Source organism: Saimiri boliviensis, chromosome 20 (assembly GCF_048565385.1).
Source record: "Saimiri boliviensis isolate mSaiBol1 chromosome 20, mSaiBol1.pri, whole genome shotgun sequence".
Lineage (NCBI taxonomy): Eukaryota > Metazoa > Chordata > Mammalia > Primates > Cebidae > Saimiri > Saimiri boliviensis.
The window spans coordinates 7,300,900-7,325,393 of record NC_133468.1 but is presented as its reverse complement, the minus strand read 5'-3'; the positions used below and the strand labels follow the sequence as shown (position 1 = coordinate 7,325,393).

Sequence of the window (24,494 nt, the reverse complement as noted above, 5' to 3'; positions counted from 1 at the left end):
TCACTGACCACCAATGAAAGAGGTGCCCCTTCCTGAAGTGCGGCGGGGGGCTGGATAAATGGCCTCAGGGGGCCGCATGCGGCCAGCGGGCCGTAGTTTGGGGACGCCTGCTCTATAGACTATTTTCCACATAGTAGCCAGAGTTAGATTACATCATTCCCTCATTCTCAATCCCGCTATGGCTTTTCATAATATTTAGAATGAAGTACAGAAACGTTACCTCACATGATCTGACCACTGTTTATTTCTCTTCTCCTTTCCCTGATCGCTCACTCTCAGTCATTATGTCTTTCCTGCAGCATTAAGAAACATGCCAAACACACTCTTGCTTTAGAACCTTTATATTCCCTGACCCAGAATGACTCTACTCAAGTATCACCTCAAGAAGTCTCACTTGATCTTTCCCTTTAATAGAGCTACCTTTTCCCTCTGTTCTAGTCATGCTCCATCTCCTCTTGTTGCCTTGTTTTTCTTAAATTGTATGTATTATCTATTATCTATTTCCCTCACAAAAAGGTAAGCTTTATGAGAAAACTGACTTCTCCTGTGTTTAGTACTCTACCCTCAGCTTGCAGAACAGTATCTGGGTTACAGCTGCTGCTAAGTAAATACCGGCTGGGTTGTCAGTAAAGAAGTACAAATAATGCAGTTAAACACAAAACAGTTATCTTCTGAATTACTCAGAAGGGCTTTCTAAGTTGAGTATCCTACAACTGGCTTAGCCAGAAGCCTGAGTTAAGGTAGCCTTCTCTCATCTTGACCAGTCACAAGGTTTATCTATCTCACCAAAAGATCTTCAAGTTTGTCTACTTCAACTAACACTGCTTTATTGTCTGTCTCTCTGCTTTTAGTCTCAATCCTCCAATCACTCTTCCACACTGCTTGATGAATAACCTGGGTCCAGCATTACCAACGGCAGTATCCAGGAAGCCTTCCCTGCCCCAAGAAGGCCCCAATCTCTATACTCACAAAAGACCCTGTGTGTTTATCTATCATAGCATCTCTCACATGATATATTAATTATTGCTTTACCTGTTTATTTCCCCCAGCAGACCGTCTCTTAATCACGTCAATATTTCACGTTCTGGACATAAAACTGACACTTAGTATAAATGTAATCAATCAATTTGGCAAAGTCATTTCTTATAAGTTTGATGGAATATTTTCTTGGTTTTAAGAGTGGCAGAATATTTTTATAAGTTATATTAAAATGTTTTTAGAGCCCAATCTGAAATAACTCTTGAAACAGAAAGGCCCTATCTGCCTCATTCCATTCAATAAACAAATTGTTGTTGTTCTTTCAGGTACTAGACTCTAAACACTCTAATAAACATAGCTGCTAACTCAAACATCTTAGGCGATTATGCTGATAGTTCCTAAACAGAAATCCTTACAAGCCTAAAAAAATAAGCATTGCTGGGTCCATTTACAGATGAGCAAACAAAGGCTTAGGTGCTTCAAGCCTACAAATACCTGCTCTGGGATAGGATTCAAAGGCTATTAGACTACAAAGATAGTACTGCAATGCCAAACTGCCTTCTTTGCTGCAAAAAAAGCCATAGAGGGCCCAATCCCTACTCAAATTGTAGCAATTTCCTTTCAAGCTTAGAGATAAGCCTGCTTTCTTAAGAGGTGCACTTTCACTGATCTACTTCCTACTACTACTTGTTTATAATATTTGTAACTTAATCTTTTTAACAGCTGAAAAATTTTTAAGAAATTTGATTATATATGTAGAACTTAAAAGTAATCCATATCTTCTGACTCACGAATTAAAGTTTAAAAATCTACTCTTAAAAAAAATCTGAATTTAAATGAAATTGTATAAACAAAGATAATTAAAAGCATCATTTATAACAATGAACAACTTAACCCAATGTTCAAAAACAAGATGAAGTACTACATAAGGATTCAAAATAAAGACTGAAAGAAAATAGAGTAAACCGAAATATTAACCAAATTTGGAGAAGCAGAAATTGGGTATTGTTTTCTTCTTTATACTTGTCTATATTGCCTGATTGTTTTCAATGAGCATGGACCACTTTTATAATTTAAAACAACTGTTTAAATATCAAGAGACATCTCTAATAAAATAAGGAATGTAGGCAATGAGCACAGATGAACAGTAGGTAAATGCTGGTAGGGAACTTTCTAATGGATGGATCAAGCTGACCCCACAGAACAATCTTAAACTCATAAAAATAAAAATAAAAAGATAACGAGATAGTATCTACCTCCCAATCTGATGCAATATAAAGTATACCATGTACCTATGAAGCACCGTGCTCAAGCCTCTGGCTGATTTGAGAACCATTCATGCACTAGACAGATTCTAGTTAAAGATGAAAGAACCAAACTGAGAGATCCAAACTGCCTCCCCACACAAAGGTTCAGTTTAAATGCAACCCAGTTAACTGTCTGATAAAACCAGCAAACAAACAAAAATACTCTTCAGAAGAATAAAACAGACTCTAGAATGCAATATAACATTCATAATGTCCAGAATATAATCCAAAATAACATTCAAAGAGACTGGGAAATGTGACCTGTTTCCAAAGATTTCTTATCAGAAATTATGGAGGACAGATGAGGGTGAAACAAAATCTTTAAAGTGAGGAAAATAAAAAGGAAAATGGAATGGAAGAAAAGAGAGAAGAGGGAGGAGGAGGGAGACGGGAAGAGGAAGAGAGAGGGAGGAGGGGAGGGGAGAGAGAAGAGGAGGGGAAGGGGAGGAGAGGGAAGAAGAGGAGGAAAAAGGAACGGAGGGAGGGAGGCAACTCAAAATTCTACAGTGAAAATATCATTCAAGAATAAATCCAGACATTTTCAAATAATAATAATCCTAGGAAAGTTTGTTACCAGTAATCCTACACTACAAGAAATGCTAAGACAATTCTCCAAGCCGAAGGAAGAACACACTATATGGACACTCACATCACCATAAGGAAATGGTAAATACCTAGTGAATGTGAAAGACTATTATCCTCTTGATTTCTTTGAAATACACCGGAATGACCAGGGATGGTGGCTTATGCCTGTAAACCCAGAACTTGAGGAGGCTGAGACAGGAGGACTGCTTGGGCCCAGGAGCTTGAGACCATCCTGAAAAACACAGCAAGTCCTTGTCTCTTCAAGAAAGACAAAATTAACCAGGCATGGTTAATTTTTAATTGTAGTGCCAGCTACTCAGGAGGCTGAGGTAGGAATGATAGCTTGAGCACAGGAGTGAGGCTGCAGTGAGCCATAATCATGCCACTGTGCAGACGGAGAGTGAGACCCTGTCTCAAAAATAAATACAATAAATACACAGGCCTGCTTAAAGCAATATCTGTAACATTGTTTTCTGGTATTCAGAATATGTGTGTGTGTGTATGTGTGTGTGTGTATGTGTGTGTGTGTGTGACATGACAACTATAGCATAAAAGAAAGAAGGAAAGAGTAAACGGACCTTTACAGTTAGAAGGCTGTTACACTTTTTGTGAAATAGTATTAATTCTAAGTAGACTGTGAAAATACTTTTTCTAGAGCAACCACTTAAAAAGATATTGCTTATAAAAATAAATTAAAATGAAATTATACAATATGTTTAAATAACAACAACAAAAAGACAAAAAAGAAAAATTGGGGGAAAAAGAGACATACCTAAATCCAACCACTTCAATAATTACGTTAGATGTTAATTAAATTTTCCAATTAAAAATGAGAGACTGTCAGAATGGATAAAAATTGTGACCCAATGATAGTATGCTGCCTACAGGAGACACACTTTAAAAACAAAAACAGATCAGTTAAAGGTAAATGAATGGAAAAAGATGTATCAGGGAAACAGTAGGAATAAGACTAAAATGACTAAACTAGTTCTAGTTGTTCCATCAGATAAAATACCCTTCAAGAAATAATTAGCTGGGTGTGGTGGCAAATGCCTGTAACCCCAGCTACTTGGAAGGCTGAGGCACAAGAATCCCTTGAACCTGGGAGGTAGAGGTTGCAGTGAGCTGAGACAGCACCACTGCACTCCAGCCTGGGCAGCACAGTGAGGCTCTGTCTCATAAACAACAACAACAACAAAAAGGTCGGGCACAGTGGCTCACACCTGTAATCCCAGCACTTTGGGAGGCCAAGATGGGTGGATCACTTTGAGGTCAGGCGTTCGAGACCAGCCTGGCCAACATGGTGAAACCCCATCTATACTAAAAATATGAAAATTAGCTGGGCGTGGCGGCAAGCACCTGTAATCCCAGTTACTCAGGGCTGAGACAGAGGAATGGCCTGAACCTGGGAGGTGAAGATAGCAGTGAGCTGAGAGTGCACCATTGCATTCCAACCTGGGCAACAGAGTAAGACTCCGTCACCAAAAAAAAAAAAAAAAAAAAAAAAAAAGAGAGAGAGAAAAGAAAAAAAAATACCATCAGAGATAAAACTGGAAATTACATAGTATAATTACATATTGGCTCAATAATCTATATGAAAATGTGAAAGACTAGAATATCTACCACAATCTTGAAAAATAACAAATGAGAACTGATGTTACCTGACTTTAAAATTCGCTATGAAGTTACTATAATCAAGACACTTATAACTGGCATAAAGACAACAGATCAATTAAATAAAAAAGAGAACCCAGACATACACTCTCACTTTTTTTTTTTTACATCTTGATAATAAATTACCTTTGAATGTAGAACCCCTATTTTAATAATAAGAGAGTAAGAGATTGAAACTGTTTAACAAGTAAAATGTGCCATGGTATATGTAGTATGGGGAACAGAAGCAGAAGGGCTGCCATAGGTTAGTTCAAGGGGTAGATTCAGAGAAGGGCAAATATACTTTGGAGTGTAGCGGGAGCAGAATGGCACATAATTGCAGGGCAGTGCAGAGTAAAAGGACCAGATGATAAGCCAAGCCAATAAGAGTGAACAACATAGTGGTACAGAGCAACATTTTCCAACTTTATGCATGTACCAGCCACTTGGGGATCCTGTTAAAATGAAGATTCTGGTTCTGGGTGGGGCCTGAAAACCTGCAGTTCTAAGGTGTTCTAAGGGGACGGCTCTACGGATCCACGCTTTGAATACTAAAGAGCATGGATACACTAATTACCTGCGTAATCTTCAGTAAACGATTTAACTTCTCTGTGCTTCAGTTTCATCTATAAAATGGAGATCAGATGAAGTAATCCCAGTAAAATGAATACCGTTAAGCGACACTGATGATCAGTTACTTTCACTTGCCGAAGAGTGGAGGGCATGGCTTGGGGTGGGGTGGGAGGAGGGAGTCAGAGAAGTCTTAGTCGTATTTTTATAATTTTAAAATAAGAAATGTATTCCGGTATTGACATGTGAACCGAGTTTTCTCCTCTCTCATACAAGCAAATTACACGCGAAGCCAGATTAGTTCATGAATGTGCTACAGCACAGGATGGCTGGGAAATCCTGCTTGCAAACTGCTTTGGGTCCCGCGTGGGGAACAGTTTTGACTGGGAGCCGAACTCTAAATTCCTCTCCCTATGCTGAGCTCAAAGTGACTCTCAGGTATTCAGGAAGAATACCTTTTGCTCATCACCTGCGGAGTGTTGGCCACAGCGAGGCGCTCGGGAGAGGCGCCGCCAGGAGGCCGGCACTAGGGGTGTGCCGGCGGCACAGGGGTGCGGGACGGGGAGAGGGCCGGCCCACGTGGACCGCAGGGCCAGGCAGGGGCAGGAGCAGCTGGCCGGCCCTGCCAATCAGCGCGGCCTGCCGCGGGCCCGGCTCCTCCTGGCCAGCGCCCTAGCTGGGCTTGGCTCTGCACTGCTAGCAGCGCGCAGCCCTGGATGCGGCGCGCCAAGTGCGCTAGCGGCTGCCGGCGAACATCGGGAGTCCAGCATCAGCCACCTCTCTGCAGTTGCTGCTTCTCCCGCGGCACTTTCGGGCTTCTCTTGGGAGAGGCGTGGGAACTTTCCTTCTGGCGAGGCTGCGGAGGTGATGGGCCGCTCTCGGCGGGGCCCGCAGGAAGGCGGCAAAGTAAACGTTTTGGGCTCTGGTGCGGCGATCGGTGCTTAGTCGCCGATGCGCGGGTCCGACTTGGCTGCCGGGTCTAGACCAATAAGAAGGGTTGAATGGGATAAGGAGGGGCGAGAGGATGGGGTGGGGGTGGATTTGGACCCTGTATTTAGGTGCTGTCTCGTGGGCTGGTACCGACTTAACTCTGCTCGGTGCGGCTCCGCTCTTCCCGGCTCTGTGGGGCGCTGGGACGACTGCCTATGCTGAGGTCCGCTTGCAACCCGAAGTTGGAAGCGGCGCTCCGAAGTACGAACGTGTGGTTGGAGAGGGGCAGTGGTTGCTTCCAGTTTCGGGGTTGAGTCTGACAGTCAGAGCCCCCGGGGGTGCTCTGCGGGTGCGGAGGAGGCCACTCGACGAATCTGTCTGAGGACGGGGTGGTGAACTCGCCTTGAGCTCTTTTCTGGACCAGCCAACCTTACTTAGCGCTTCATCTCTTTAATCTGAACTAGGACCCTTTTAAGAGTCAGCAGGTGGGAGCAGGTCAGCGTTTCCCACCGCCACCGTCCCCCCCACCCCCAAGCTCCGGTTGCGAGGATCTTGCTGGAAGGGCTCCATGAACGCTCGGGACGCCTTTTTCAGCTCGGAGCGCAAAGCTTCCCGCCCAAGTGGAGAACTGGGGCGGGTCTGGAAGTTGAGTCTCTTTCCGCGGGAGACATCTCAGATTTGCCCACCAAAGGGGCATCTCTACCTTTCTTTGGCTCCTTTCCCCTCTTTGCCCTGTCAATCTGCTCCTGGAAGAGAGGGCATCTTTGACCATAAACTCTCACTTATACAGTCAGTTGATTTTCAAAGGCACTAAAGCAATCCATTGAGAAAAAGTCTTTTCAACAAACTGAGCCAGAATAACTAGATGTCCATTTAGAAGAAATACACCTCATCCCCTAACTCACACCATACACAAAAATCAATTCAAGATGTACCATAAACCTAAACAGAAAATAAGAACCATAAAGGAAAAAATTGAAAATTAGAGCATCTTAAATCTTCTACACATCAAGACACCATTAAGAAAATGAACAGGCAAGTACACACTAGAAGAAAATACTTGTATAACACATATTTGACAAACAATTGGGGTTCAGGACATACAAAGAAATCCTGTCTCAATAATAAGCCACACAATCCAATTCTGAAATGGTTAAAACGTTTGAACACTTTACCAAAAATACAAAACTAGACAACAATCATATGAAAAATGTCATTAGCCATCAGGGAATGCAATTAGAATCATTACATGATTACCAGAATGACTAAAATTAAGGGGGTAAAACAGAATATCAAATGGCAGCAAAAATGTAAAACAACCAGAATGCTCATAAACTGCTAGTGAGAATTAAAATGGTACACCTACTTTGAAAAAAGGTTTGGCAGTTTCTTTATAACCTAGCAATTCCATTCTTAGCTTATTCAAAAGATGTGAAATCCTGTGTTCACTATACAACCTGTACAAGAATATTCACAGCAGCTTTCTTTATAATAGTGAAAAATTCACCAGGAATAATTCTATGAAGAAACTGGTATATTGGTATGCTAGACTACTACTCTTTAATAAAAAAGAATACAACATAGATCAATCTCAAAAACATTATGCTAAGTGAAAGATTACACAAAAGCATACTGGAATGATTCTACTATCAAATTCTAGAACATCATATTAGAATTTCACAGAAATAAACAGTGGTTGCCTTTAGTGGGAGGGGTCAAGAAGAGATATGAGGGAATCTTCTGGGGTGATATTAATGCTCCATGTGTTAATAGGTATATGCATTTGCCCAAAACTTAGCAAATTTACACTTAATATCTGTGCATTTCACACAAATATGGAACTTAGTTCATGATTTGAATGCTTAAGTATTTCGGGGGAAATGAACCAATATTTGCAACTTACTTTGCAAAGCATCAAAAAAATAACATCGATTAAATGACAACTAGAGTTATAAATAGACAGATTTGTAATAAAACATAGTAAGATATTAATGGAATCTAAGTACTTCTAACTTTGTTGTGTATTCATAATTTTCATAATAAAATACCAGAGGGAAAAAGATTGGGGAAATCCTCTAAAATGAAGATTAATAAAGAGATATGATTAGATGCAATGTATGATACTTAATTGGATCCCCGACCCAAAAAAGAGATACAAAGGATACTATTGGGACAACTGAGGAAATATGAATGTGAACTATATACAAGATAATAGTATTCGCATTAATGTTAAATTTCTTGAGTTTAATAATGGTGTTACAATTTTCTAGGAATATGATCTTCTTTTAAGAGATACACACTGATCGGACTCAGTGGCTCAATTCCAACACTTGAGGAAGCCAAGAGAGGAGGATCTCTTGAGGCCAAGAGTTTGAGACCAGCTTGGGCAACACAGCGAGACCCCCATCGCTACAAAATTTAAATTTAAATTAGCTGGGTGTGGTGATGAGTGCCTGTAGTCCTTCCTAGCTACTTGGGAGGCTGAGGTGGGAGGATTGCTGGAGCCCAAGAGTTCAAGGTTATAGTGAGCTATGATCATGCCACTGTACTTTAGCCTGGGAGACAAAGCAAAACTGTCTTTAAAAAAAAAAAAAGATGTGTATTAATTAAAGTATTTAGAGGTAAAGTGTCATGATTTATGCAATTAACTCTCAAACGGTCAGGGAAAAATGCATGTATGTAAAAATGTACATAGGAGAAAGGAAAAGAAGAGAAAGAAAAAGAGGAATAAAGAAAGTATACTATTTTTGTATCTCGTACTTTTGAAATTTAAAAATTTTCAAAATAGGAAAAAAGTATAGGCCTTGAAATAAACAGGTCTAAGTCTCAATTCCCATACTACAATTACTAGCTTAATGATTTTGAGCAAGTTACCTTTTAAGGACGACAGAGTCTAACCTGTAAGGTTACTGCAAAAATCAGGTAAAATAAGAGTTAAGTGCATAGTGCCTTGCACAAAATAGTAGCAATAACAGTCACTGTTATTATAAAGACCTGTAGTGGCCAGGTATGGTGGCTCATGCCTATAATCCCAACACTTTGGGAGGCCAAAGCGGGAGGATTACTTGATCCCAGGAATTCAACAGCCTGGACAACATATTGAGACACCATTTCTTTTATTTATTTATTTTTTTAAAGTAGTGTGTCACAGACCCATGAATTTTTTTCTTTTCTTTTTTTTTTTTTTTTTTAAGGAGATGGACTCTGTTGGCCAGGCTGGAGTGCAGTGATGCAATCTCAGCTAACTACCACCTCCGTCTCCCGAGTTCAAGCAATTCCCCTGCCTCAGCCTCCCAAGTAGCTGAGATTACAGGCGTGTGCCACCACACCCAGCTAATTTTTGTATCTTTAGTAGAAACAGGGTTTCACCATGTTGGCCAGGCTTGTCTTGAACTCCTGACCTCAAGTGATTCACCCACCTCAATCTCCCAAAGTGCTGGGATTACAGGCCTGAGCCACTACACCCAGCCAAATTTCAATTTAAAAAAATGAGAATCCTGTTTTTAAATAAAATTGTATATGAAGCCCAGTATGTAAAATAAATAAATGTAGAGATCTTGAGGTGGGTAGTAGGGTGTTACCAGTACTCATTCTGCCCTTCCCACACCTTTACAGAACCCTAGTTAACTACAGAAGACGTTCTGAAAAATCGGTTCTCAGCCAGGTGTGGCCTATTTCAAAAATAAAAGAAAGAAAAAGAAAAACCAGTTCTCTAGAACAGGGATGAGCAAATTTTTTTGTTTTTTTTTTGACAGTTTCGCTCTTGTTGCCCAGGCTGGAGTGCAATGGTGGGATCTTGCTCGGCTCACTGCAAACTCTTCCTCCCGGGTTCACAAGATTCTCCAGCCTCAGCCTCCTAGTAGCTGGAATTACAGGCAGGCGCCACTATGCCCAGCTAATTTGTGTATTTTTAGTAGAGACAAGGTTTTACCATGTTGGCCAGGCTGGTCTTCAACTCTTGACCTCAAGTGATAAGCCTGCCTTGGTCTCCCAAAGTGCTAGGATTACAGGCCTGAGCCATTGCACCCAGCCCAGCTTTTTCATAAATAAACTTTTATTGGAACACAACCACCTGACTCATTTACAAATTGTCTATGGCTGCTTTAGTGCTTTAACAGCAGAGTTGAGTAGCAGTAACAAAGACTTGAGTAGTTGTGACAGAGACCATATGGCCTGCAAAGCCTAAAATATTTACTATCTCTTCCTTTCAGAAAAAGTTTGCTAGACTTTGCTTTTAAGAGTACATTTTCTGAGGGCCTACCTGCACAGTACTATCTTTGATACTATGGAGGGAATAAAAAGGACTATGACACAGTTACTGTTAACAATATTAAGCCTGGCTGGGCGCAGTGACTCACGCCTGTAATCCCAGCACTTTGGAAGGCTAAGGCAGATGAATCACCTGAGGTTGGGAGTTCAAGACCAGCCTGACCAACATGGAGAAACCCGGTCTCTACTAAAAATAAAAAACTAGCTGGGCAGGTGACATGCCTGTAATCCCAGTTACTCAGGAGGCTGGGGCAGAAAAATCGCTTGAACCCAGGGGGCAGAGGTTGTGGTTAGCCAAGATCTCCAGCCTGGGCAATAAGAGCAAAACTCCGTCTCAAAAAAAAAAAAGAAAGAAAGAAAAGAAAAATAACAATATTAAGCTTATGTGTAATTCATGAATGATTAAGTCTTTAAAAAGAATTTCTTGCCGGGTGCGGTGGCTCAAGCCTGTAATCCCAGCACTTTGGGAGGCCGAGGCGGGTGGATCACGAGGTCGAGACATCGAGACCATCCTGGTCAACATGGTGAAACCCCGTCTCTACTAAAAATACAAAAAACTAGCTGGGCGTGGTGGCGCCTGCCTGTAATCCCAGCTACTTAAGAGGCGGAGGCAGGAGAATTGCCTGAGCCCAGGAGGCGGAGGTTGCGGTGAGCCGAGATCGCGCCATTGCACTCCAGCCTGGGTAACAAGAGCGAAACTACGTCTCAAAAAAAAAAGAAAAAAAAGAAAAAAGAATTTCTTGGCTTCCGCCGGCCCCACCAGCGCCGACGCTGCAGCTGAGCAGAAGGAGGCAGCGACTTCGGGAATGCGCAGGGCCCCCGCCTCGCCCCCTACAAGCCGGGGCCACAGCCCCCGCCTTCCCCGCCCCTCCGTGTCCGCCCCCCCCGCCCCCCTACAGGCCAGCGGCTGCTCCCACCAAGTCTGTTGATGTTTGTGCCGTGAGCACCGCCCAGCCGCATGGGGAGACTCCACTGATGCCACCACGCCGCCCTCCGAGGCTGCCTCCCAAGAATCCCGGCTCCCTGAGCGGTCCGGCCGGCCCGGCCCGGCGCCCCAGACCTGAGTGCGTCCCCATGGAGGCGCCCAGGCGGCCACGGCGGAGAGCGACCCCCGAGAGGTGGTGGAGTGGGGGGGGACCGCAGACGGGGTGCCCGCACTCTGCCCCAGCCCGGAGGCACAGCCACCAGAGTCGCCTGCCTACCGGCTGCAGGACTTCAACACGCTGGCCACCGTGGGCACCAGGATGTTCGGGCGGGTGCACCTGGTGAAGAAGACCGCCGAGCATTTCTTTGCCCTCAAGGTGATGAGCATTCCCGACGTCATCCGCCTGAAGCAGGAGCAGCCCGTGCACAATGAGAAGTCCGTTCTGAAGAAGTCAGCCACCGGCTCCTCATCAGGCTGTTTTGGACGTGGCATGACGAGTGCTTCCTCTACAGGCTCATGGAGTTCGTCCTGGGCGGCGAGCTCTTCAGCTACCTGCGCAACCAGGCCGCTTCTCCAGCACCACGGGGCTCTTCTACTCGGCAGAGATCATCTGTGCCATCCAGTCCCTGCACTCCAAGGAGATCGTCTACAGGGATTTGAAGCCAGAGAATATCCTGCTGGACAGGGATGGCCATATCAAGCTCACGGACTTCGGGTTCGCCAAGAAGCTGGTAGACAGAACGTGGACCCTCTGCGGAACACTCGAGTGCCTGGCCCCCGAAGTCATTGAGAGCAAGGGCCACGGAAGGGCCTTTGGACTGGTGGGCCCTTGGCATCCTGATATTCAAGATGCTCTTGAGGGGTTTCCTCCATTTTTTGATGACAACCCATTTGGAATTTATCAGAAAATTATTGCAGGCAAAATAGATTTCCCCAGACATTTGGGTTGCAGCGTAAAAGACCTCATTAAGAAACTGCTCGTGGTTGACAGAACAAGGCAGTTAGGCAACATGAAGAACAGGGCCAAGCACCATCGGTGTCTCCGGTCCATGGACTGGGAAGCTGTTCCAGAGAGAAAACTGAAGCCTCCCATTGTGCCCAAGATCTCTGGCAATGGTGATACCTCCAACTTCGAAACTTATCCTGAGAATGCCTGGGACACAGCTGCTCCTGTGCCGTAGAAGGATTTAGAAATCTTCAAGAATTCCTGAGGACAGGAACTCACATCTGGAAGGAAGACTGGAATGTGCCTGGAACCAAGAACTGCACCTAAGCAGACCAGAAGAAATGTCTTCTTCATGTGACAAGGACATTTCCAGTTTCCTGTGTGCCCATATGTATGGAAACATCAGAGCACAGTTGAAATGAATGGAACAGTTGTTATTTAAGTGACTGGAATTCCACACTGTGGGAAGGGTTTGAGAACTGGTGATCTGTCCACCTCAGCCTCCCAAAGTGCTAGAATGACAGGCGTAAGCCACCACGCCTGACCTCCACAAATTCTTAAACAATATACTGACCATCATATTGGATTTAGTATTCTGAAACATACTTTTTAAAAAAAATCTGAACATTCATGGAAGATTCTATAGAGCGCAGACTACTAGCTTCTGAGTTAAACTTGGTTTATCCCCGCTCTTGCCACTTTCTAGGTATACGATCTTGGGGAAATTATTTCCCCATTTTAGTTTCCTCTTTCGTAAGTGAAATAACACCTGCCTCAAAAGACTTATGAGGATTAAAACTATATACAAAAAGCAGTTTCTGGTATATAGCAGGTGCTCATAAATGGTAGCTAATGTTGGTTACTGTTAAGCACGGCTTATAAAGACTCAGCAAATTAAATCCTTTTACTAAACAGAAAATATTATCTTGTTATCAAGCATTTCCTTTCTATAAGGCCATTAGAAAACTCCTAAGTAACAGATCAGTCTGTGCATGGTCAATCTCCACAGCTAACACCAGAAAGAAGCAATCAATGCTCATCTGATATTGTGATTTTGCACCCATGGTTTTGCAGAGTTAACTATGTCACATGGACTCTGTTCACTAGGAAAAGAGTCTAATCCATCAAACCATTTATTCTAGGTAATTGAAAAGCTGACAAGGTCAATTCTGATGAGATGAGAATTCATGTTTGTACTCAAAATGACAAAGAAGGCCTCCATTTCTCAGCCTTGCACCCTCCTGATGGAAGGGAGGGAAGAGAGAGAAAATACCAAGAAGTTGAAATCAGCGGTCAGGCAACTTGCAGACACCACTGACCAGGTCATAATAAGGCCTAGGACCTGCAAAGATAACTCCCTTTTTGGTTCCCAGTGTCTATCCTATCTAGAAACCTTGAAAGTGTTGCAAAATGTTATCACTACTGGCCAGAGCCTGGCGTGGCTCACGTCCTCCACATTTACATGATCCAGACCCCCTCCTGGAAATACCTCTGCCAACTAATGATTCACTGCCTTTGTCTTGTCTCTGTAAGCCCCATCCTCTGACCATTCCTGCACACGCCGCATATGAACTAGCAAATCAATGAAGCCAAAGACTGTGAGGTCAACTGTCCAGCCAACGGAAAATAACACAGTTTCTCCTTTAGAGTTCTAAGCCTATAAAAAGGGAAGAAGCTGCTTTTCGGGGAGCTCGGTACTTGGGAGGTAAGCCCACCGAGACTCTATGGCCGATTAAAGGTCTCTTCCTTCCTCACTCGGGTGTCTAAGTGGCTTTGTTCCCGGGTTGCTACATTTCTGGTTCCCTCACCGAGAAGCGAAACCTGCTTTGGCGGACAACCGGAACAGCCCCTTAGGAGGTTTCGGCCTGCCCTGCGGAGCACCCCTGAGGGGGGCTCTGGTGAGCTCAGCAGATACAGGTCCTAAAGGCGCCTCTGAGAGAGCATTTTTCGCTTTCTCAGTGGACCGTCTTGCCGAGGTGAGACCTGGCAGACCCCCGCAGCAATCAGCGCAGTGGCTGAACACCGGGAAGGAACGGACACTAGGACGACTGGCACACGGAGGGCGGTCCCTGAAAGCCGGCCTGAGACTGCCCACTCCCTCCGCGTGGAGGCACGGCCTGATCACCCCTGGCGTGCTGACTTTGATACTTTGGTTCTTAGTCGATTTTCTTTCCTTGTAAGCCAGTTCTGGCAACTTAAGTTTGTTTCTGTTTCTAATTTGGCTGGTGGGAAGACTGTGCAAGTGCGAGATTGAGACAGGCATCGAGTGGGGGGCTCTGACTCCCCCTCACAGTTCTAAGCGAGAGTGCGCCTTGAGCCACTGTTCCGTAGGACGCCTCATACGACTAAGCGGCAGACTGTGTTGGCGCTTTGTACCAACCTGCCTTAAGCCAAGAGGGCCCAACACTCCCACGAGGGGGACAGCCGGCAACGAGCAGAACGAGTGTGCGACCTCATTCCCTTTTCCCTTCTTGTGACATGAGTGGTGTTTTGTTGAGGGAGGGAGATGAGAAATGCACAAGGGAAACCAACCCCGTTGGGAACCATGTTGAAAAATTTCAAGAAAGGGTATAATAAAGATTATGGGGTCTCTATGACACCAGGGAAATTGCCTACTCTGTGCAAGATAGATTGGCTAGCCTTAGAAGCAGGATGGCCAGCAGAGGGCAGCCTAGACAAATCTTTGGTTTCCAAAGTATGGCATCGGGTTACAGGCGAGCAGGGACACCCAGACCAGTTTTCCTATATACATAGCTAGCTTCAACTAGTGCTGAACTCCCCGCAGTGGTTAAGAGGACAGGCTGCAGCAGTGCCTGTAGCAAAGGGACAGTTAGGGAAAGGAGAGTCATGCTCCACTTGCCAAAAGAAGCAGAAGCCCAAGGTTTTAGTGGACCCAGAATCAGAGAATAATTGGCCGGAATAAGCAACACCTGTCCCTAGGGTGCCTCCAGCCCCCCTTTCAGCTCCCCTAGAACCTCCCCCTTATAGGGAAGAGGGGCTAGAGCCCACAGCATCAGAACAACCGCCAAGTCCCAGAACCCCTCGGCAGCCCAAAAGGGAGGAGAAAGGTAGTTCCCCACCAGAAGAAACCCTTCCACTGGCAGCCCACCTACAGCCAAAACGTGGAGTAGAGATGCCCTTGAGAGAGCAGCGTTACACAGGAGTGGACGAGGAGGGGCACATGAGGGAGAGAGTCAGATGTGTACCAGCTCTTTACCACTACTGATCTGTTTAACTGGAAACAGAACACTCCCACATATACAGAGAGGCCACAAGCCATACTCGATTTAATGCAAACTATTATCCAAACACATAATAATCCCACTTGGGCTGATTGTCATCAACTGCTTATGAACCTCTTCAACACAGACAACAGGCACCGGCTGCTCTAGGCAGCCACCAAATGGCTGGAGAATGCCCCAAGCGATTTTCAGAATCCTCAGGAATATGCTAAGATACATTTGCCCGCCACAGACCCCCATTGGGACCCCAACAAGCGTGAGGTATGGAGAACATACTCCAACATGGGAAGGTCCTCATGGAGGGACCAAAGAGAAGGGCTCAAAAGACGACCAACCTTTACAAGGTGTCAGAAGTCAAGCAGGAAAAGGTTGAGAGACCTGGGCGGTTCTACGAAAGGCTATGTGAGGCTTTTTGGATGTACACCCCATTTGACCCAGAGAGCCCTAGCACCAGACAATGGTCAATATGACCCTAGTTATGCAAAGTGCTGAGGATATTAGGAAAAACGTCCAGAAACAGGTTGGGTTGGCAACTGTAAGTACTGCTCAGCTGCTGGAATTAGCACATCAGGTTTTCACTAACCAAGATGTAATAAACCACAGAGAGGCTCGCAGAGAGGATGACTGGCAGGCCAAGCGGAATGCTAACCTGCTAGCCATAGCAAATGCTGACATAATAGCTGCAGCCACAAGGAAAACCCCCCTCAAAGGGTGGGGAAAGAGGAGTCTGAATAAACAGAGCCAGCCTGGAAGTCAGCCCCTACTGAGGAACCAATGTGCCTATTGTAAGGACACATGGCATTGGTAAAACAAATGCCCACAGTTAAAGAAGAGACTGGAAAGTGAGGGGTCAGAAGGAACCCTATTCAACCTAGCCAAAGGGATACTGGACTGAAGTGAGGGGACTGGGCTTGTCCCTGAGAGCCTATGGTCAGGATGATGGTAGGAGGCAGAAACATTAATTTTCTAGTCAACACCAGGGCAGAACACTCAGTAATGACCCAACCCATAGCCCCTTTGTCCAGCAAAACAATAGACATAACTGGAGCAACTGGTGTTTCAGAGACACAGGCTTTTTGCCTACCATGGACGTGTTTCATGGAAGGCCATGAGATTATAATCAGTTCTTGCACATGCCAGACTGCCCCCTACCCCTCTTGGGGAAAGACTTGTTAAGCAAACTAAGAGCTACTATCACATTCACTAATAAGGGCTCTCTACAGCTCAAATTGCCTCAAGCAGGGATTATCATGGCTCTCACAGTTCCAAAGGAGGGGGAGTAGAGACTCTTCCTAACTGAGCCAGGCCAAGAATTAACCCCTAGGCTAGCCAAGTGATGGCCATCAGTCTGAGCAGAGGACAACCCCCCCCCCGCCCCCCAGGGATGGCAGTAAACCAGGCCCCAGTGGTTACTGAAGTAGAGCCAGGGGCACCACCAGTCAGACAAAGACAATACCCAATCCTGAGAAAGGTATTGGAGGAAATTCAAATCCACCTAAAACGGCTGAAGGCCTTTAAATCATAGTCCCCTGCCAGTCTCCTTGGAACACGCCTCTCCTGCCTGTAACAAGCCGGGAGCTAAGGACTACTGATCAGTGCAGGACCTGCACTGGTCAACCAGGCAACTGTGGCTTTGCACCCCACAGTGCCCAATCCCTTATACATTGTTAGGACTATTACCAGCTGAGGCCAGCCGTTCACTTGCTTAGACTTAAAAAATGCTTTCTTCAGTATCTGGTTAGCCCCTGAGGGCCAGAAACTGTTTGCCTTCCAGTGGGAAAATCTAGAGTCAGGCATAACAACATAGTACACCTGGATTCGGCTTCCACAGGGGTTTAAGAGCTCCCCAACCATCTTTGGAGAGGCACTGGCTCAGGACCTCCAGAGGTTTCCCACCAAGAACCTAGGTTGTGTGCTACTTTAGTACATGGATAATCTTTTGCTGGGACACCCGGTGGCGGTAGGATGTGCCCAGTGAACTGACTCGGTACTCAGACACTTGGAGACCTATGAATACAAGTTCTCTAAGAAAAAGGCCCAGATTTGCCAACGAGACGTGCACTATCTGTGATTTACTATCTAGCGGGGCGGTAAAGCCTAGGAATAGAGAGAAAACAGGTTATCAGTAACCTGCTGGTGCCAAAAACTCGGAGGCAGGTACAAGAGTTCTTAGGGGCTGTGGGTTTCTACAGGCTGTGGATTCCTAAGTTTGCGGTTCTGGCTAAACCTCTGTATGAAGCCACAAAACAGGGAGATGGAGAACCATTCTGATGGGGCTCGAAGCGGCAGGGGGCCTTCTCACAGTTGAAAGAAAAACTGACGTCTGCCCTGGCTCGGGGGTTGCCAGACTTGACAAGACCCTTTATACTATACGTGACTAAGAGAGAAAATGGCAGTGGGGGTCCTGACTCAAACTGTGGGCCCATGGCCTCAATCTGTGGCATATTTGTCCAAACAGCTGGACGAATGGCCCACATGTCTATGAGCCTTAGCAGCCACTGCCGTACTGGTACAAGGGGCAGACAAGCTAACTTTGGGATAGAATTTAGATAAAAGCCCCTCACGCGTGGTCACCGTAATGAATATGAAGGGCCATCTCTGGCTCACCAATGCCCACTTAAGCTAAGTACCAGGGTTTGCTGTGTGAGAATCTGCACATAACCACAGACGTCTGGAATACCCTAAACCCAGCCAACTTACTCCCGTTGTCAGAGGACCCGGTGACAGATGATTGCCTGGAGGTACTGGACTCAGTTTACTCCAGTCAGCTGAATCTGCAGGACCAGCCATGGTCTCAGGCTGACTGGAAACTGTAGATGGATGGAAGCAGCTTTGGCAACCCTCTAGGGAAGAGGTACACTGGGTATGCGGTGGTTACTCTGGACTCAACCCTAGAAGCCAAACCATTACCTCAAGTCACCTGAGCACAGACAGCCAAGTTAATAGCCCTAACTAGTGCCTTAGAATTAAGTGAGGGAAAAACTGTTAACATCTTTACTGACTCTCAGTATGCATTCCTCATTCTCCAAGAACATGGGGCATTACACAGGGAGAAGGGCCTACTTAACTCGGGGGGCAAGAAAATAAAGTACTAACAGGAAATTCTGCAGCTACTGGAAGCATATGGAAGCCCCAAAAGGTGGCAGTCATGTACCGCCAAGGACATCAGCGCACCTCCACCACAGCAGCCCAGGGAAATGCCCGTGCAGATGCAGAGGCCCGGAGGGCCACATCCATCCCATACCAGGCACCGATCGTGGCCCCTACTGTCCCAGGTTCCGGATATGGTACCGGTTTAATCAGAGGAAGAAAGAGGCTTCCTCCTAACTAAAGGCAGAGAGGAGGTGGCGGGAGGATGGATACACCTGCCAGATGGATGGGTAGCAGGGCCACAACTGCTAGGACCTGCGGTGGTATTAGCTGTCCACAAGACCTCCCACCTCGGTCAAGAATCCCTTGAAAAACTGTTGGGCCAATATTTTTACACCTCTCATTTATCTGCACTAGCCAAGAGTGACGCAGTGGTAAACATGCAAAGAGTCACAATGCCAGACAAGGACCTACAGTCCCACCAGGAATCCGGGCTTATGGAAGTGCTCCCTTTGAAAACTTGCAAGTGGACTTCACTGAGATGCCCAAATGCAAAGGTCATCGGTATCTACTGGTTCGGGTACGTACTTACTCCAGGTGGGTAGAAGCCTACCTGACACAGACTAAAAAGGCCCAGGAAGTGACTTGTGTTATCTTAAGGGACATCATCCCTAGATTTGGACTGTCTCTGCAAGTGGGCTCAGACAACGGGCCTGCATTTGTAGCCGACTTGGTACAAAGCACAGTGAGAATGCTAGGAATCAGCTGGGAGTTACATGCTGCATACTGGCCTCAGAGTTCAGGCAAAGTGGAGCAAATGAACCAGACTATTAAAAATAGCTTAGGGAAAGTATGTCAGGAGACAGGGTTAAAATGGGTACAGGCCCTTCCTATGGTTTTCAGATTAAATGTACACCTTCTAAGAAAACTGGGTATTCTCCATATGAGATCTGTATCACGGGCCTCCCACCATTCTTCGGGGACTCCCAGGGACTCCCCGGGAATTAGGGGAGACTGAACTGTACCGACAGTTAGAGGGTTTGGAAAAGGTGGCAAAGAAGGTGTCTGTAGTATGGGTTAATAAAAGGTGCCCTGTTAGCTTATTCTCCCCAGTTCACCCCTTTTCACCAGGTAACCAAGTCTGGGTTAAGGACTGGAATGTGGCTCCCCTATGACTGAGGTAGAAAGGATCACAGACTGTCATTTTGACCACTCCAACCACCATGAAGGCTGTGGGAGTTCCCACGTGAATCCATCACAGCCGTGTAAAACCTGCAGCACCAGACACCTGGGGAAGTAAAAACAGACCCCCATAACCCCTCCAAGATCACCTTAAGGAAAGCTAAAACAACAAGCCCTGCTCCAGCACACCCCGGAAGCTAACTAGTCTACACACAGCTAAGGCATGAGAGCTGCCCCCATGGGTCAGGTAAGCCTTTTCTTTGGACTATGGATTTGCATCCTAATTGCCCTAACGAATGTAAATCCACAGCTTAAGGGCTGTTACCAGTGTGTACATCAAGTCACCAGGGCAGAGCAAAAAACTACTACAGTCTTGCTATTTTATAGTTACTGTAAGTGTAAAAAAACCCTAAGGGAACATGTATATACAATGCTACCCAGTATAAGGTATGGAGCCCAAAAAATGGGTAACCTGATGTTTGCTATACTCCCTCTAAACTTCCTAAGTTCACTATAAAGGCAGGAAAGCGCCTGGGAGGATTTAATAATAACTAGGGCTGGGAGAAAGGGCCTCTGTTGACTAGCATAAAGACCTATAAAAAGCCCCACGAAATCTCCCTCAGCTTTAACGCATGCACAGCCATTAAGGCCAAAACTGGGGGAGGAGGTCCCGGCAGTGAATGTGGTTGACTTGAATGGCAAAGAGCCTACTGACAAAATCACAAGTATCTCTGTACCTTTAGTTACCATTGCGAAGATTCACTTGACCTCTAAACGTGTCAAGTGGGCTACCTGGTCTGCAGCATGCTGACCAGGGACCTCAAAGCCTAAGGTATGCTTAGTCAAGGGAACCGGGCCAGCAAACTGTTCCTTTGGAAATTGTAATCCTATAACCCTCCTCATAAGAAACCCAGGGGATCCTATGTGGAATCAGGAAATAACTATGTCACTGGGAATCAACAGAAAAGGCACAGATCCCTGGGGCATCACAGTAATAACCACAGTAATAACGGGAAAATTAGTACTCCACTTAGCCCAGCCAGTGTACCAAACCTTCTCTGATGAGCTCAAACAATCCATTCCCTCGATTCCCAAAAGTACTAAGAACCTGTTCTTCCAGTTGGCTGAACATGTGGCTAAGTCCCTAAACGTGACCTCTTGCCATGTAAGTGGGGGAACTATTATGGGGGATCGCTGGCCTCGGGAAGCACGAAAACTCATGCCCACCAACCCCATCCCCAAGATAACCTTTGAGCAAAGAGCTCAAAGTGGCAACTTTTGGGCCCTAAAAACTTCAATTATCGGACAGTACTGCTTAGCCAGGATAGGAAAGGGCATAACGGTCCTGGTGGGCAAACTAGACTGCTTGGGACAGAAACTGTACAATGGAACAAGTGAAACAACCACTTGGTGGAGTCTGAACTGGACCGAGATCAACCCTTTCCAAAGATTTCCTATCTTATGGGCCACTCAGACTCATCCAGAGCTCCGCCGGGACTGGGTGGCACCTCCTGGCTTATACTGGATATGTGGGCACAGAGCCTACACCAAATAACCAAGTCAGTTGACAAATAGCTGTGTCACTGGTACTGTTAAGCTTGTTTCTTCCTGCTGCCCATAAAAACTGGGGAATTACTGGGATTTCCTGTCTATACTTCTTGGAATAACTGTGGCCTGGTCATAGGCAACCGGAAGGATGATGAATGGCCCCCCAAGAGAATAATCCATTATTATGGGCCTGCCACATGGGCAAAGAATGGCTCATGGTGATATCGTACCTTTATCTATACACTTAATTGGATTATCCAGTTACAAGCTGTCTTGGAAATACTAACAAGACTGGCCAGGCACTAACTTTCCTAGCCCAACAGGAAACTCACATAAGAAATGCCATCTATCAGAATAGACTGGCTTTAAATTACTTATTGGCAGCTAAATTACTTATTGGCAGTGTATGTGGAAAATTCAACTTAACCAACTGCTGCCTACAAATAAATAACCAGGGTCAGGTGGTTAAGAACATTGTACGGGATATGACAAAACTCGCTCATGTACCCGTGCAGGTCTGGCATGCGTTCAATCCTGGGTCAATGTTTGAGAACTGGTTTCCTGCGATAGGGGAATTCAAAACCACTGTCATAGGTGTACTATTAATAATAGGGGCCTGCATACTGCTTCCTTGTTTGACGCCCTTGTTTCTTCAGGTGGTAAGAGGGTTTATTATCACCATGGTTCAGGAAAAAACTTTCCGAAGACCCACTACCAATCAGTCTCACCAGAAAACCCCGACAGTGAGGCTGAAGGTGAGAGAACTCTAAGAACGGTGAGAGTCTCAAAGAGGGGGTTGAGAAAGGAGGCCCCCATTTCTCAGCCTTGCACCCTCCTGATGGAAGGGAGGGAAGAGAGATGAAATACCAAGAAGCTGGAATCAGCAGTCAGGTGACTTGCTGACACCACTGACCAGGCCATAGTAAGGCCCAGAAACTGGGAAGGTAACTTCCTTTTTGGTTCCCAGTATCTATGCTATCTAGAAACCTTGAAAGTGCTGCACAAAATGTTATCTCTACCAGCCACAGCCCAGTGCTGGGTCATGCCCTCCACATTTACAACTGGATATAACCTCTGCCAACTAATAATTTACTGCCTTTGTCTTGTCTCTGTAAGCCCCATCCCCTGACCATTCCCGTGCATGCCGAATATGAACTAGCAAATCAATGAAGCCAAAGAGGTCGATTGTCCAGCCAATGGACAATAACACAGTTTCACCTCAGTTTCTCCTTAGAGTTGTAAGCCTATAAAAAAGGGAAAGAAGTTACTTTCGGGGAACTCAGTCCTTGCGATGTAAGCCCACTGAGACTCCATGGCCAATTAAAGGTCTTTTCCGCCGGGCGCGGTGGCTCAAGCCTGTAATCCCAGCACTTTGGGAGGCCGAGGCGGGTGGATCACGAGGTCGAAAGATCGAGACCATCCTGGTCAACATGGTGAAACCCCGTCTCTACTAAAGATACAAAAAATTAGCTGGGCATGGTGGCGTGTGCCTGTAATCCCAGCTACTCAGGAGGCTGAGGCAGGAGAATTGCCTGAGCCCAGGAGGCGGAGGTTGCGGTGAGCCGAGATCGCGCCATTGCACTCCAGCCTGGGTAACAAGAGCGAAACTCCGTCTAAAAAAAAAAAAAAAAAAAAAGTCTTTTCCTTCCTCACTCCGGTGTCTAAGTGGCTTTGTTCACGGGTTGTCCTGCTACAAGAGGTAAAAGACTATAGCATTCTGCTTTCCTGAAACTGACTGAGGCTTCCATGATTTCCTCAGACATTCCCCTGTGTGTCCCAGCTCTACACATGGAAGGCAGAAAGAACACAGTAATGAAGAATGCTAGCTCTGGAGCCTGGCTCTGCTGCTTACTTACCGCCACACAATGCAAGTACTAAAGCTCTCTAATATTAGTTTCATCATCAGTAAAATGGAGATAACAAAAACTTATCCTTATATTAATAGATAATTACAGGCCTGACTGTGGCTCTAAGACAGTTGTAATGGATATCAATGATCTAGTATTAGTTCTTTGAACTTTTATCTTTCTCAAAATGCTCTAGATGCCTGAATTTAAAAGCGTGACTAGGGCATGAAGTGAAGAACTTCTCTAAAATGGTTTTTGCTGTTGATATTCCTTTAACACATAATGCTTTGGGTATTAACTTAGGTGTTAAAAAGAGTTATTTTATTTTTCAAGGAAGGAATAAGCACATCTGGCAGAAGAAAACTGCTAAGAAAACTCCTAAGGCGGGGCTCATTAGCATCAAGGTACAAAGAATAGGGATAACAAAGTGAAGGCAAAGTCAATGTTAAGAGAGGCACAAGATGGGAAGAGTACAGGCACTGTGAATTCATGCAGACCGACCCTGCAATCAGGCTGCCATTTCATATGCCACATCATACAGCAACTTTATTAATGTAGCATAGTGAGGCTGATATGAGGAAACGTTCCACAGAAAAGTTGAACAAAAGTTGTTAGAAGACAACTGAGACCATGGGGGTTGTGGGGAGGAGCTTCTATGTTATTAATCCAAGAGGAGTAACATGCAGTGTAACATAAATCTAGGGTGTAAATACTGGTCTACAAGTTCATCCAGTGCCTAAGAGTACGTATATGTCAGTACTGTGGGCATTCAAATAAGATGGCCCCTCCAAAACACACTGAACAGTTCTAGAGTGAAGCCCATTAAAGAAGAATCTACTTTACAGCTAATAAGACCTAGTGCCCAGGCTCTGTTCCAAAGCATCCTTTTCTTAAATGTCTTTGCATTTTGTTTTATAAGCTGCTCATGTCACTTTGGTTTCCTCTGTCAAAAAATATTTCCACAACAAGGGAAGAATAATTAAGTACATTTTGTATTATTTGTGAAAGTTAAAAACTATAAGCAACGTCATGAATATAAGTAATTTCTAACGGCATGTCAGATAATGCTTATAAAACTGGGCGGGTGGACAAATATAAAAACAGGAGACAGAGAGAGATAGAGAGATAGATAGACAGACAGACAGACAGACAGACAGACAGACAGACAGATAGATAGATAATCAGCAGAATCCCAAATACATATCAGCAGAATCCCAGTATTAGGAGGAAAAGTGTTTGCTCTTGCAACCTACCAAAAAGAATATAGCAAAATATATGTATTTCACTAGTTGGTTTTATTTCTATTACTTTTATATTCAGTGGCAGAAGGTATGTTTTTAAATTCCCAGTTGCTCTGGAGATACATCCTAGTTCCTTTAAATGTAACACTTTGGGCATCCAACCCCTGCTGACCCCTGGAGA

General features: G+C 45.2%; 1 protein-coding gene and 1 pseudogene across 9 annotated transcripts in view; one reads left to right on the top strand and one right to left on the bottom strand.

The window, feature by feature from the left end:
* UIMC1 (ubiquitin interaction motif containing 1) overlaps positions 1 to 24,494 on the bottom strand; it is a 128,485-nt gene that overhangs the window by 18,259 nt on the left and 85,732 nt on the right. The gene's annotated exons all lie outside the window — the stretch shown is intronic.
* LOC104652678 (cAMP-dependent protein kinase catalytic subunit PRKX pseudogene) lies at positions 11,099 to 12,428 on the top strand (annotated as a pseudogene).